Raw genomic sequence first — 16,058 nt, 5'->3', positions numbered from 1 at the left:
TTGTGCTCCACCTATTCATCTGTCCCTCACCACTAACCCCTGAAAGCCATTAACCTTTACCATTTCCATAGTTTTGTCCATTCTAGCGTGTCATAGAGCATAGGAAACAGTCAACAAAACTTAGAGGCAACCCACAGAATGGGAGAAGATATTTGCAAATGACATTACAGATAAAAGGCTGATATCAAGATCTATAAATAACTTCTCAAACTCAACACTCAAAAAACTAATAACCCAGTCAAAAAAAAAAATGGGCAGAAGATATGAATGGACACTTCTCCAAAAGAGACATACAAATGGATAACAACACATGAAAAATGCTCAACCTCACTAGCTATCAGGGAAATACAAATCAAAACCACAATGAACTCTCACATTACACCAGTTAGAATGGCAAAAATTACCAAGACAGAAAACATCAAATATTGGCAAGGTTGTGGAGAAAGGGGAACCCTTTTACATTTGTGGGAATGCAAGCTGGTGCAGCCACTCTGGAAAACAGTATGGAGTTTCCTCAAGATATTAAGAGTAGAGCTACCTTATGACCCAGCAATTGCACTACTATTTACCCAAAAGATACAGACATAGTGAAAAGAAGAGGCATGTGCACCCTAATGTTCATAACAGCAATGTCCATAATAGCCAAACTGTGGCAGGACCATAGGGGAAAGGAGGGAAAGCCAAAGGGGGAGAAGTCAGAGAGGGAGATGAACCATGAGAGACTACGGACCCAAGAAACAATCTGGAGGTTTCAGATAACAGGATGATGGGTATTGAGGAGTACACATGCTGTGATGAGCCCTGTGTGTTATACTTAACTAAAGAATCATTGAACCCAACATCAGAACTAATTATGTACTATACAGTGGCTAACTGAACACAATACAAAATATATATAAGTGCATAGAGAACAGACTTCTGGTACTAACCTGCACTTAAATAAGTTAACAATATTTCCTTTTCCTAAGGAATATATAGCTATTAATCAGAGGTTTAATTACTGTGTGAAAAGGACTTGCTTTCTCTATTCAGGTTGACCTGTTCAAATTTGGACTTTGCTGTTATAAAATACTGCATTTAGGCTAGCTTACAAAGTTTGGTGATTCCACTCAACTAATTTCATTCACCTAATTTCACTCACCTTTTGTAAAAAGTTACTATAGAATTGTGATTACAATTAAAAGAAAATTTAAAAAAAAAGTTCAAGAAATTGTGAATAAAACTACCATAAGCATTTGTGTGCAGGTTTGTATGGATGTAAGTTTTCAACTCCTTTGGGAAAACACCAAAGGAAAAAATCGCTGGATTGTATTGTAAGAATATTTTCCATTTTTTTAAAAAGTATTTTATTTATTTATTTGACAGAGATCCCAAGTAAGCAGAGAGGCAGGCTGAGTAGAGAGCCAGATGCTGGTCTCAATCCCAGGACCCCGGGACCATGACCCAAACCGAAGACAGAGGCTTTAACCCACTGAGCCACCTAGGAGCCTCTCTCTCTTTTTTTTTTTTTTTTTTTCCTTGGTTGTTGTTGTTGTTGTTAATAAAACACCAAGCCATCTATCAAAGTGGCTGTACCATTCTGCATTTCCATCAGCAATGAATGACAATTCTTGCTGTTCCCTGTACTCAGCAGCATTTGATGTAAGTGTTCCAGATTTGGGCCATTCTAATAGATGTACGGTGGTACCTCATTGTTTTAATTTGTATTTTTTTGATGACACATGATGTGGAACTTTTTTTTTTTAATATGCTTATCTGCCATCTTTATATCTTCTTTGGTGAGGTGTTAAGATTTGGGGCTCGTTTTTATTTTTATTTTTTTTAATTGGTTGCTTGAGGAGTTGCTTGTTCACTTATTGCTGAGTTTTAAGAGTTCTGTGTATATTTTAGACAGCTGTACGTTATTAAATGTGTCTTTTGCAAATACTTTCTCCCAGGCTATGACTTGTCTTCTCATCCTCTTGACATTGTTTTTTGGAGAACAGAAATTTCAAACTTTAATTAAATCCAGTTTATCATTATGTCATGTAATGTGCCTTTGGTTTGCATCTAAAAAGTATTTGCCAAACCCAAGATCCTCTAAATTTTCTGTATTACCTTCTATGAGATTTATAGTTGGTGTTTTATATTTAGTTCTGTGATCCACTTTGATTTAATGGTTGTGAAGAGTTTGCAGTCTGTATCTAGTTTTTTTTTTTTTTTTTGATGTGTATATCAATATGTTCCAACACCATTTGTTGAAAAGATGGAAATTTTTTCGTAGGTGCTCTGTATTAGCTTAGGAAAGTTCACATCTATGCCAAGTTTGCTGAGAGCTTTTATAAGGGATTTTGTAAGGTGCTTTAAAGAAAACTTAAGTGATCATAAGTTTTTTTTTTCCTAAATGTAATCTGTTAATATTGCCTATTGTATTGATTGATTTTAAATAAACTATTTAAGACTAAAAAAAAAAATACAAAAAAGTTGTAGAGGTAACAGAATTCTAGAACACCACTCACCAGTGCCCCTAATGTTAACATTTTGCATAGCTATGATGTATTTGTAAAAACTAAGAAATTGTCTTTGGAATGTAAAAATTACCTAAGCTATAGACCTTACACAGATTTCTCTAGTTCTTCCATATTTTTTTATTAACATATAATGTATTATTTGCTTCACGGGTACAGGTCTGTGAATCATCAGGCTTACACAACTCACAGAACTCACCATAGCACATACCCTCCCCAATGTCCATAGCCCAGCCACCCTAAATCTCCCCCTACCCTCAGCAACCTCCCCCACACTCACCAACCCTCAGTTTGTTTCCTGAGATTAAGAGTCTCATGATTTGTCTCCCTCCCTGCTCTATCTTGTTTCATTTTCTCCCTCCCTACCCCCCCACGACCTCCCAATCTGCCTCTCAAATTCTTCATATCGGAGATATCATATGATAATTGTCTTTCTCTGATTGACTTATCTCACTTAGCGTAATACCCTCTAGTTCCATCCACATTGTTGCAAATGGCAAGAGTTCAGGGGTTTTGATGGCTGCATAGTATTCCACTGTATATATATACCACATCTTCTTTATCTATTCATCTGTTAATGGGCATCTAGGATCTTACCATAGTTTGGCTATTGTGGATAATGCTGCTTTAGACATTCAGGTGTACATACCCCTTCAGATCTCTACATTTGTATCTTTAGGGTAAACACCCAGTAGTGCCATTGCTGGGTCCTGGACACCTCTATTTTCAGCTTTTTGAGGAACCTCCATGGTGTTTTCCAGAGTGGCTGTACCGGCTTGCATTCCTACCAACAATGTAGGATGGTTCCTCTTTCTCCACATCCTTGCCAAACCTTGTCATTTCCTGACTGGTTAACTTTAGTCATTCTCACTGGTGTGAGGTGGGTATCTCACTGTGGTTTTGATTTGTATTTCCTTGATGCCAAGTGATATGGAGCACTTTTTCATGTGTTTGTTGGCCATCTAGATGTCTTCTTTGAAGAAATGTCTGTTCATGTCCTCTGCCCATTTCTTGATCGGATTATTTGTTCTTTGGTGTTGCGTTTGATAAGTTCTTCATAGGTTTTTGGATACTAGCCCTTTTGCAATGATGTCATTTGCAAATATCTTCTCCTATTCTGTTGGTTGTCTTTTGCTTTTGTTGACTATTTCCTTTGTTGTGCAAACTTTTGATCTTGATGAAGTCCCAATGGTTCATTTTTGCCCTTGCTTCCCTTGCCTTTGGTGATGTTTCTAGGAGGAAGTTGCTGTGGTTGAGGTCAAAGAAGTTGCTGCCTGTGTCTCCTCAAGGATTTTGATTGATTCCTGTCTCACATTGAGGTCTTTCATCATTTTGAGTCTATTTTTGTGTGTGGTATAAGGAAATGGTCCAGTTTCATTTTTCTGCATGTGACTGTCCAATTTTCCCAACACTATTTGTTGTGGGAAAACTGTTATTTTTCCATTGGACATTCTTTCCTGCTTTGTTGAAGATTAATTGACTATAGAGGTGAGGGTCCATTTCCGGGCTCTCTATTCTGTTCCATTGATCATTGTGTCTGTTTTTGTGCCAGTACAATAGTGTCTTGATGATTACAGCTCTGTAATAGAGTTTGAAGTCTGGAATTGTGATCCTGTCAACATTGGTTTTCTTCTTCAACATTTCTCTAGCTATTTGGAATTTTTCTGGTTTCATATAAATTTTAGGATTATTTGTTCCATTTCTTTGAAAAAAGAGAATGGTATTTTGATAGGCATTGCATTAAATGCATAGATTGCTCTAGGTAGATTAGACAGTTTGATAATATTTGCTCTTCAAATCCATGAGCACAGAATGTTTTTCCATTTTTTTGTGTCTTCAATTTCTTTCATGAGTAATCTATAGTTTTCTGAATACAGATTCTTTGCCTCTTTGGTAAGGTTTATTCCTAGGTAGCCTATGTTTTTAGGTACAATTGTAATTGTATTCAACTCCTTAACTTCTCGTTCTTCTATTTTGCTGTTGGTGTATAGAGATGCAACTGATTTCTGTGCATTGATTTTATATCCTGACACTTTACTGAATTCATGTGTGAGTTCTAGCAGTTTTGGGAGTGGAGTCTTTTGGGTTTTCCACATAAACTATCCTATCATCTGCAATGAGTGAGAGTTTGTCTTCTTTACTGATTCGGATGACTTTTATTTCTTTTTGATGTCTGATCGCTGAGGCTAGAACTTCTAATACTATGTTGGATAGCACAGCCCTGCCATGTTCCTGAACTTAGGGGAAAGCTCTAACTTTTTCCCCGTTTAAAATGATATTTGCTGTGGATTTTTCATAGATGGCTTTTATGATATTGAGGAATGTACCCTCCATCCCTAAACTGTGAAGAGTTTTGATCAAGAAAAGATGCTGTACTTTGTGATTCTTTTTCAGCATCTATTGAGAGTACCACATGGTTCTTGTTCTTTCTTTTATTCATGTATTTCATCACATTGATTTACGGATGTTGAACCAACCTTGTAGCCCAGGAATAAATCCCACTTGGTCGTGGTGAATAATCTTTTCAATGTACAAAAAGAATTGGCTAGTATTTTGGTGAGAATTTTTACATCAGTGTCCATTAAGGATGTTGGTCTATAAGACTCTTTTGTGCTGGGGTCTTTGTCTGGTTTTGGGATCAAGGTAATGCTGGCCACATACGATGAGTTTGAATGTTTTCCTTCCATGTCTATTTTTTGGAACAGTTTCAGAAGAATAGGTATTAATTTTTCTTTAAATGTTTGGTAGAATTCCTTTGGGAAGCCTTCTGGCCCTGGGCTCTTATTTGTTGGGAGATTTTTGATTACTACTTCAATCTCCTTACTGGTTATGGGTCTGTTCAAGTTTTTTTTTTTAATTTCTTCCTGGTTCAGCTGTGGTAGTTTATATGTCTCTAGGAATGTATCCATTTCTTCCAGATCATCAAATTTGCTGGTGTATAGTTGCCCATAATATGTTCTTATAATTGTTTGTATTTCTTTGGTGTTGGTTGTGATCACTCTTCTTTCATTCATGATTTTATTAATTTGGGTCCTTTCTCTTTCCTTTTTGAATAAGTCTGCCCAGGGGTTTATCAGTCTTATTAATTCTTTCAAAGTTTTGTTGATTTGTTCTAATGTTCTTTTGGTTTCTATTTCATTGATTTCTGGTCTGATCTTTATTATTTCTCTTCTCCTGCTGGGTTTAGACTTTCTTTGTTGTTCTTTCTCCAGCTCCCTTACGAGTAGGGTTATGTTGTATATTTGAGAACTTTCTTGTTTGTTGAGAAAGGCTTGTGTCACTATATACTTCCTCTCAGGATCACCTTTGCTGTGTAGCAAAGATTTTGAACCACTGTGTTTTCATTTTCATTTTTTTCCATGATTTTTTTTTAATTCTTTAATTTCCTGGTTAAGCCGTTCATTATTTAGTAGGATGCTCTTTAACCTCCATGTATTTGAAACATTTCCAACTTTCCTCTTGTGGTTGGGTTCTAGTTTCAAAGCACTGTGGTCTGAACATATGCAGGGAATGAACCCAATCTTTTGGTACTGGTTGAGACTTGATTTGTGAGCCAGGATGTGATCTATTCTGGAGAATGGTCCATTTGCACTAGAGAAGAATGTGTATTCTGTTGCATTGGGATGGAATGTTCCGAATATATCTGTGATCTGATCCAGTGCGTCATTTAAAGCCTTTATTTCCTTATTGATCTTTTGGTTAGATGATCTGTCCATTTCAGTGAGGTGGGGAGTTGTTAAAGTCTTCTACTATTATTCTATTATTGTCAATATTTCCTCTAGGACTGGTTTGGTGTTTGAAAATTCTTTTAGTTTTTGTTTGTCCTGGAAGGTTTTTATTTCTCCTTCTATTTTTAGTGATAGCCTTGCTGGATGCAGTATTCCTGGCTGCCTATTTTTCAGTGCTCTGAAATACATCATGCCAGTCCATTTTGGCCTGCAAGATCTCCTTGGATAGATCTGTTGCCAATCTAGTATTTCTACTGTTGTATGTTACAGACTTCTTGTCCTGAGCTTCTTTCAGGATTTCCTCTTTGTCACTGAGGCTTGGAAGTTTTGCTATTAGATGACAGGATGTTGACCTATTTTTATTGATTTTTAGGGTGGTTCTCTGTGACTCCTGGATTTTGATGCCTTTTTCTTTCCCCAAATTAGCGAAGTTGTCTGGTATAATTTGTTTCAATATACCTTCTGCCCCTCTCTTTCTTCTGTGATCCCAATTATTCTAATATTGTTTCATCTTATGGTATCACTTATTTCTCAAATTCTCCCCTCATGCTCCAATATCTCTCTTTTTCTCAGCTTCTTTATTCTCCATCATTTGGTCTTCTGCATCACTAATCTCTCTTCTGCCTCATTTATCCTAGCAGTAAGAGCTTCCATTTTTGATTGCACATATTGATAGCTTTTTTGACTTCAACTTGGTTAGATTTTAGTTTTTTTATTTCTCCAGAAGGGGCTTTTATATCTCTAGAAAGGGATTCTCTAGTATCTCCCATGCTTTTTCAAGCCCAGCTAGCACATTGATATCATCATTATAAATGCTAGTTCCGACACCTTACTAGATAAATGAGAGAAGAAAATACTAAAAGGATAGCAACAACCCCAGAAAAATATACACTAACCAAATCAGAAGAGATCTGAAACTGGGGTGAGAAGAAAGTATATATATATATATATATATATATATATATATATATATATATGTGTGTGTGTGTGTGTGTGTGTGTGTGTGTGTGTGTGTAAAATACATATATATATATTTTACTGGTGAATAGAACAGAGCCCCACTTTTGATTTTGGATGTTTTGTGATCTGTTAGAAGAAACTGCCTCCCAATAGTTTAAAGAAAGGAAAACTTATATATATATATATATATATATATATATATATATATATATATACAGAAATAATGATAAACATGATGAAAGGATGGAATATGACTGCAAAGATGAAAATTTTAAAAAAGATTCTAAAAAAGGAATTGATAAGTTAAGTTGGTTGAAAAAAGAAAAAGAAAGATGAAAGAATGTGATCAGGCTGGATCATGTGCTAGATTTAGGGTCTATTTTGATCTTTTAGAAGAAAACTTATCCTAAAATTTTAAAGAAAGAAAAACCTAGTTGTATATAAAAAATAAGATTAAATACAGTGAAGGGATAGAATATTACTATAACAATGGAAATTTAAAAAAAATAAAAAGGTATTGATGAGATAAAATAGCTAAAAATACATTAAAATAGGAAAATTTTTTTTTAAATAAAATAAGAAAAAATAAAATTAAAAAAAAATTAACTGTGAAAGACTAAGGAATCATGGGAAAAGGCCATGAATTCTATGTGTTGTATTCCTGTAGCTCTGAAGTTTTGGAGTTCTCATTGATCAGTGAACTTGGTCTTGGGTGGATGTTCTTGCTGATCTTCTTGAGGAAGGACCTGTTGCAATGATTCTCAAATGTCTTTGCCCAAGGCAGAATTGTGCCACCCTTGTCAAGGGTCAGGCTAAGCAATCTCTTGGGTTTGCTCTTGGTAGCTTTTGTTCCCTGAACTCTTTCTGTACAGCTTTAGAAGACTGGAATGAAGATAGCAGCCTCCCAATCTCTGGGCCCATAGGTGCTGAGATCTTGGAGTTCCACTCAGTGTACCCGCAGAGAAAAGAAGCCAGTCACTCCTGTCTCCCTGGCTGCACTCTAAGCTCACTCAGCCTGTGACCAGTATTTCTTTCTCTGGTGCATGGCCCTGCTTTGAATCTCCAAACCCAGCAGATTCTTGCAGCGTGATCCCATGCCACTCCTCCCAGAGGAGGAGGTCTCCTCAGATCTGCCATTTGTGGGGTCCCCACTTGAAGAATAGTGACCCCACTGTACCTCCTTGGATCATGGTTTAAGGTAACCCCAAACCATTCCTTGGCTCTGTCTCTGTAGCCAGCTTCCCTGCTCTGATACCTGAGAGCTCTTCTGCACTCAGACACTCCTGGTCTTTCTGTGACCCCAAGGGTCCTGAGACCACACTGTCCCAGTGAGAGGTTCCCCCGGTCCCCACTTAGCCTCTGGAGTGACATCACTTAGTGGAACAGAGGAACAGACTTCTGAAAGTTTTGATTTTGTGCCCCACTGCTCTACCACTTGCCAGGAGCTGGCCCCTACCCCTGTGGTCTATCTTCCTGTATATCCCCTCGGATACACTTCTCCACACGTCCACCGTTCCAGAAAGTGGTGGCTTTTCTGTTCCTAGAATTGCTGCTCTTTTTCTCTTTGATCTCCTATTGAGTTTGTAAGTGTTCAGAATGGTTTGATAACTATCTAGCTGAACTCCTGAGACCCAATGATATTTAGGTCTCCTACTCCTCCACCATTTGCTCCTCCTTCCTTTTCCATTAATTTTTATTTTACTCTTTGAAGATAATGCAGGCATCATGTAGAATTTTGCATTGACTGATTTTTTTTATTTCTAATATTATACCAAGATTGTATTTCTGGGACAAACTCCATAGGATATAATATACTATTAATTTAATATATGGTTGGATTCTATTTGCTAAATATTTGTTAAGAATTTTTTTTACATCTGGGGCACCTGGGTGGCTCAGTGGGTTAAAGCCTCTAACTTTGGCTCAGGTCGTGGTCCTAGGGTCCTGGGATCGAGCCCCACATTAGACTCTCTGCTTGGCAGGGAGCCTGCTTCCCCCCCAAACACCACCTGCCTCTCTGTCTGCTTGTGATCTCTGACTGTCAAATAAATAAAATCTTTTTTTAAAAAATAATATTTTACATCTATGTGCATGGGATACATCATTTGCTAGTTTTGTTTTTGTTTTTGTTTTCCCTTGGAATTTTTCAGAGGTTTCCAGATTATAATTATGTAGGATAGTAGAATTCATTGGGAACTATTCCCTTCTCTTTAATTTCCTGGAATATTTTGAGCATGATATTATTTCTTCCTTAAAGCTTTATTATAATTCCCCAGTGAATACATCTAGGCATCAATAATGTTTCTTTTCTCTTTTCTACCTGTTCAAATTGATTAGAGGTTTATCATTTTTAGTTAAATCATACACCAGTCAGAAAACGTAATATGTATCACTTGAAGCCTGCCATATTCATTCAAACTAGTTTCATGATGCAGGATATAATAAGTCTTGGTAAATGTTCCCTGCACATGTGAAAAGAATGTGCATTCTGTTGCTTGGTTTATTCTATTAAGTTCAACACCTTTGGTACTAGTTTTGTTTAAACATTTAGAATATTTGATTCAGTCTGTTTCGTCTCAGTTGTTGAAGGTGGTTGTTGGAATCCTTGATCATAATTTTGATGATGTATATTCTTTTTGAGGTTTATCAGTTTTGTCTTACATATTTTATTTTATTTTTTTTTTTAAAGATTTTATTTATTTATTTGACAGAGAGAGATCACAAGTAGACAGAGATGCAGGCAGAGAGAGAGAGAGAGAGAGGGAAGCAGGCTCCCTGCCGAGCAGAGAGCCCGATGCGGGACTCGATCCCAGGACCCTGAGATCATGACCTGAGCCGAAGGCAGCAGCTTAACCCACTGAGCCACCCAGGCGCCCTTGTCTTACATATTTTAAAGCTTTTTGTGTATGTACACAGATTTTATGACTATAATATTCCCTTCATATATTAAACACCTTAAAGTCATGAAATCATCTTCCACTTTGCCTGATGTTAATACAATTTCATCATCTTTATTTTGTTTAGTGTGAGTCTAGAATCTTTTTCATCCTCTCACTTATGTCCAATTCATGCTATAATTATAAAATCATGTTCCTTTGAAGCAACTTATCTTTGGGTCTTGCCTTTTAGTATAATCTGATAATCCTGTTTAGCTCATAATTTACTTGTTATATGATGTTGATGTTGTTGCATTTAAACATGTCATCTTGCAATTTGCTCTTTAATGACCTTATCTTATTTTTTTACCTTTTTTCTTTTTTTTTACTTTCTTTTAATTAATTGAGAGTATTCCATTTCATCTCCATTTTAATTTTATTAGCTATAACTTATTACTTATAAAAGTATAACATATAATTATATTTGACACCTTTTGTTCACAATGCATGTCTTTAACTTATCACTGCCTATCCTCCATAATATTTTAGTACTTCAGATAGAGTATGAGAACCTTACTTTCATTTCTTCCATCAGTGTCAATGCTCTTATCAAACATTTATTTTCACAGGTATAATAAACCTGATAAATACTGTTATTATTTGTTTAAGGGTACACTGTATATTAACAAGATTTAAATGAGAAAAAAATCATATATTTTTCTTTGAGAAACCATTTCTGATGCTCTTTGTTTTTTGTTTGATACACAAATGATTTTTCCATCTGGTACTTTTTGTTTATTAATGAAGAACTTTCTTTAAAGTACTTATGAAGTGATTCTTATAATATTAAATTGGTATTTATTTCCCAGAAAACTTTTTATTTTGTCTTCACTTTTGGGAGATATTTCTAATGGAAAATGTGTTCTTATCCTTATATTTGTTCCTCTGATTTATAAAATCTGCCCTTTTTAGGTTTTTCTCCTTTTTACTAATTGGGACAATTATGATGTGTTGTGCTTTTGTAAAATTTTTGTCTTGTTTTGTGTGCAAAGTTTATTAAGCTTTTTGGAACTGTGAATTTATAATATTTATGAACTTTGGAAAATTTTGGCCAATATTTCTTAAATATTTTTTCTCCCTTCCTCTTTTTCCTCTCCTTTGGGGAGTAATTATGTATATATTTTAGACCATTTAAATGTGCACCCAGCACAGTAATAGACTTTTCTTAATTTTTTTCTCTGTGTTTCATTTGGATATTTTCTATTCCTTTCTCTTCAAGGTAATTATTTAAATAAAATTCTGTAATATCTTATGTGCCATTAATACCATACAATGTATTTTTTTTTTAAGATTTTATTTATTTATTTGACAGACAGAGATCACAAGTAGGCAGAGAAGCAGACAGATAGAGAGAGGTGGAAGCAGGCTCCCTACAGAGTACAGAGCCCGATGTGGGGCTCGATCCCAGGACACTAGGACCATGACCTGAGCCGAAGGCAGAGGCTTTAACCTACTGAGCCACCCAGGTGCCCCCAATGTATTTTTTTTATCTCAGAAATTGTAGTTTTTATTTCTATAAGTTTGCTGTGTCTTTTTTTTTTCTTTTTTGTGTACTCCAAGTCTCCACTGAATATTTTACATATAGAATACCAATTAAAGAACTGTTTTATGGTCCTTTCTTGTTAATTTTAAGCATCTGCACTATTTGGATTGATTTCAATTGAGGTAATTCTCCTATTATAAGTTCTGTTTTCCTGCTTCTTTGGATTTCTGGTAGTATTGAATTGGATGCCATACAGTGTGAGTTTCCTTGGTTGGGTTTTGGACATCTTTGCACAGCTATAATTTCTCTTAAGCTTTTCTGTCCCTATGAAGCTACTTGTAAACAGTTTGATCCCTTCAGGATTCATTCCTGGAGTTTGCTAAGTAGATTTAGAGCAGTGACCAGTGTAAGGCAATTGTGACCTACTACTAAAACAAGACCTTACCAAGTACTCTTTTAATTCCTTCATGATCTAGGAATTGTTCCAGTCTGAGTAGCGATAAAAGGCACTAATTTTTTTAATGTGGTTCTTCCCTTAGCTTGAGTAGTTTCCTCCTATCAGTAGTTTCCTGATTAGTACTTAATTGGAGACTATAAGAGGCTTTTTCTGAAGCTCTTCCCTCTCCGTTCTTTTGTCCGATGAACTATAGCCACTATAGACACTCAGTTCTGTCTTTTCATCAGAGATGAATTCTCCAAATTTCTCTACTACCACCATGGGCAGGAAGCTCTCCTGTACCAATACAATAAGTCGGTGAAATTTCTTTCACTTGACCTCCCATCTCAGTGTTGGCAATGTGAAATATCTCAGAATTGCTATGTCATGTTTTGGGGTTGTGGTTGTTCAGAGAGGAGAATAAATCTAACACTTTTCTGTAAACATAAGTGACCTTCTAACTTAATTTTTCATTTTAATTAAAACACATCTTTTGGTGTGCTTTCAGAAAGTAACTGAGTTTAGTCCACCTATCTTTAGAAGCTCATAAATGTCCCTAAATGCTAATTATTGTTTTAGTTTTATATTTTTCCCTCAATAATTGGAGATGTTGAACTATTATCAATATCTATGTAGCTAATGAGAAATATACTTTCAGTCTTTTTTTTTTTAATAGACAGTCTTTTGTTGTTGCTGTTGTTGTTGTTGTTGCTATTGTTGTTTTCTTCTGTGATCCCCTTTGAATGCTTTTATCAAACTTGATGGGCAGAGATTTCACTGTTTCCTTTCTTTGCACTTTCCCTTTTTCTCCTCATTTTGGTTTTTAATTTTTGTTTTTGACTTTTAATCCTAATTTTCAGTGGATTCTTAAGCTTTGAGGACTTTAATTCTGACATTATTTCTTCAGATATCTCTAAACTATTTTCTCGTCTTAACCATATTAGATATTAAAATATTTAGCCCCATATTTCATGCCTTTATATTTTATTTTATCCATGCTACTATTTTTATCTCTCACCTATTTTGGAAAAATTTCCTAGTTAAGGGTTTAAGTTTGCTCTACTGAAACTTAGGACTTGACCTTGATGTATTATATTTTCCTATTATAATTTCAAATCCTATCACATTAAACAGAGCAGGCTTATATAACAGGCTTTTAAAATGGGTCTTTTAACTGTTTCAGTGGAATTTTAAGTTGCTCTGTAGAGTTTCTCCTTTGTCTTCAAACACTGTTGATTCTTAGTTTGCACTGATTTTCTGTAGCAGAATTTTCAAACACCTGGTGATCTTGTTCAATGTTCTTAATATACTGTTGGTTGGCTATTGTGATTCAGTATCTTGCTGTGGATTTGGGAATGATTACACTTCTGAGGGTTCCCAGTTATTACCTGTCTGACATCAATTTTCTGGTCACAATACCCACATATAGTGCTATGTTAAGGCAGTGATACATCACTGGCTTTGCTTGCTAACAGAAGTATAGTTGACATTGGAGGATTTTTTCAGTTGTCCCAAATATTCTAATCGCTATCTAAAAACAAAATCTTGAATCTATAATCTGATCTCTGCACAGTCCAGAATTAATCTCTTATCAGAAAAAATAACTTTGTAAAAGTGCATTGGGGGCAGTTTACTCCACCATTATTTTTCCATCAGTCAAATACAGCCATCATTTTTTTCCTATAGAAATTTCTCAAAATAACTTGGCTTGTTGATAAGTAAGTGATACTGAGAATATATGGCTAAATAAAAATAAATAAATAAATATATGGCTAATAAACTAGGCTAAATCTTTTAATCTTGATCTGCTTTATATAAACATGATTCAATTTTAATGTATTTTTTAAAGTTTGTTAACAAATGCCTGATTTGGGAATATGGTATTTTAAGAGTAATTTTTACATATTTTAAATTACATATGTTCAAGGAACAAATAACAAATTCACTGTAAAATAAAAATTGTGCCAAAACAAAAATGAGTATACTATTAATTAAGTAAAGCAATACTGTTAGTTTTAATATCTTTGTTAGACACAAGATTATGTGTCTCAGATTAACCTTTACTCATTTAAGGCATAAAATGCAAAATATTACTTAAGATTTCTAATTCTTTATGGCATTAATTTTAATTATTAAACAAAGTATAGCTTCACCATCCTCACATATAAACATGTAACAATGTTGGTCACTTCTATAGTTTTTATTACATCTTAGTATTTAAAGTTCTTTGATATGGGAAAAAAATAATGCAAAGCATATGCAACAAAGGTAGCTGTGATAATATTCTTTATGTGTTCCAGGGTTTCACAAAATTGCCTCCACTGACAACTTTTCTAGTAGCAATTCAGTGAAAGAAAATGATCATTGATGTTGCTCAAGAGTTTGAACACTAATCATCAGGTAATTTATAATGTATCACTAAAAATATCTAGCAAAAACTGCTTGTCAGAAAAATACATACAATTTTTAACTGTCAATAACAGTGACAGGATATTCTCAGATTTTATTCCTTAATATGGTTTCCTCTTTTCTCTTTTTGACAAAGAATTTTAAAAAAGAAAATATCAAAACAAACTGTCAACTCCCATGCTGGAAAACATAGTCTTTGGAACATGGAAAAGGAAGCATTTTTTAATAGCATAATTCATATAAATATTGATTTCATGATTATAAAAACACAAGCTGAAGGGTACCTGGGTGGCTCAGTCAGTTAAGTGTCTGACTCCTGATTTCCACTGGTGTCGTGAGCTCAGGGTTGTGGGATAAAGCTCCACCTTGGGTTTGGTGCTAAGAGAGGAGTCTTCTTGAGGTTCTCTCCCTCTTTCTCTGCCCCTCCCCTTGCTCATGCATGTGATGCCTCTCTCTCTCTCTCTTTCTCTCAAATAAACAAATAAACCTGGGATGCCTGGGTGGCTCAGTTGGTTAAGTGTCCATCACTTGATCGCAGCCCATGTCTTGATCTCAGGGTTGTGAGTTTGAGCCCTGCATTGGGCTCCATGCTGGGTGTGGAGCATACTTTAGATAAATACATCTTTAAAAAATAAGTTGAATTTATTGAGGAAACTGAATATACCTAAGTGACAATATAGCTTAATGAAAGCAGTTGATAAAAGCTGTTTTTGATGTCAACATTTTAAGTGGAGGACAGAAAAAAGTAAATTGCAAACTTGTAACTATACAACTTAAATTATTTTATCAAGTGATTGTCACATTTCTAATGCTTATATGGAATTATACATATTTACAAGATCATTTGATACAGATTCTAAGTACATCTAATTTATATAGTAGTGAGGTAATCTCTGCTTTCCATATAAGCTGTATGTATTTGGTATCTAGAAAATTTATCTATTACTCTTCCATTTTCTGGATGCTATTCTACCTGACATTTTAAGTTATTACACCTGCCTATTTTATTTTACAGAAAGGAGTAACATCAAACCCAAACTTTTTCATACATTAGCTAATTAATTATCCTTCAATTATCTAATTTAACACATTTTCATTATGGTCTACAGTGTACCAGGTACTGAACTGAGCTCTAATATAACAAGGGTTGCAGAAAACATCTATACTTCAGAAGACCATGGTTTGGTTTGATAGTAAATTCTTACATTTCACACTGAAAAGGTAGAGCTTGTTAAACTTCAGCTCAATCTGACCTTTAATTATACTTGCTTATAACTTAAAAGTCACTTATTGTAAGTATCCAATTCAGTCATTTTTAATAAACTTCTATAATTTTGCAGCCATAAATATATTCCAGTTCTAGAACTTTAAAAGCATTCCAAGTGTTATGCTCTTTTTTGGTTAATTCCCTTCCCTTTCTTGACCTAGACAACCACCAATCTCTACAGATTTAGTTCTAGAAATTCCTGTAAATGAAATCCTAAATTATATATTCTTTTGGGTCTGGCTTCTTTTGCCTGGGATTATGTTTTTAAGATTTATCCATTTTGAAGACTGTGTTAATAGCTTTATTACTTTAAAAAATATTTGTTTATTAGA

This window comes from Enhydra lutris, unplaced genomic scaffold (genome assembly GCF_002288905.1).
Source record: "Enhydra lutris kenyoni isolate GAN:26980312 unplaced genomic scaffold, ASM228890v2 scaffoldscaffold1, whole genome shotgun sequence".
NCBI lineage: Eukaryota > Metazoa > Chordata > Mammalia > Carnivora > Mustelidae > Enhydra > Enhydra lutris.
Note: the sequence above shows the minus strand (reverse complement) of the source record.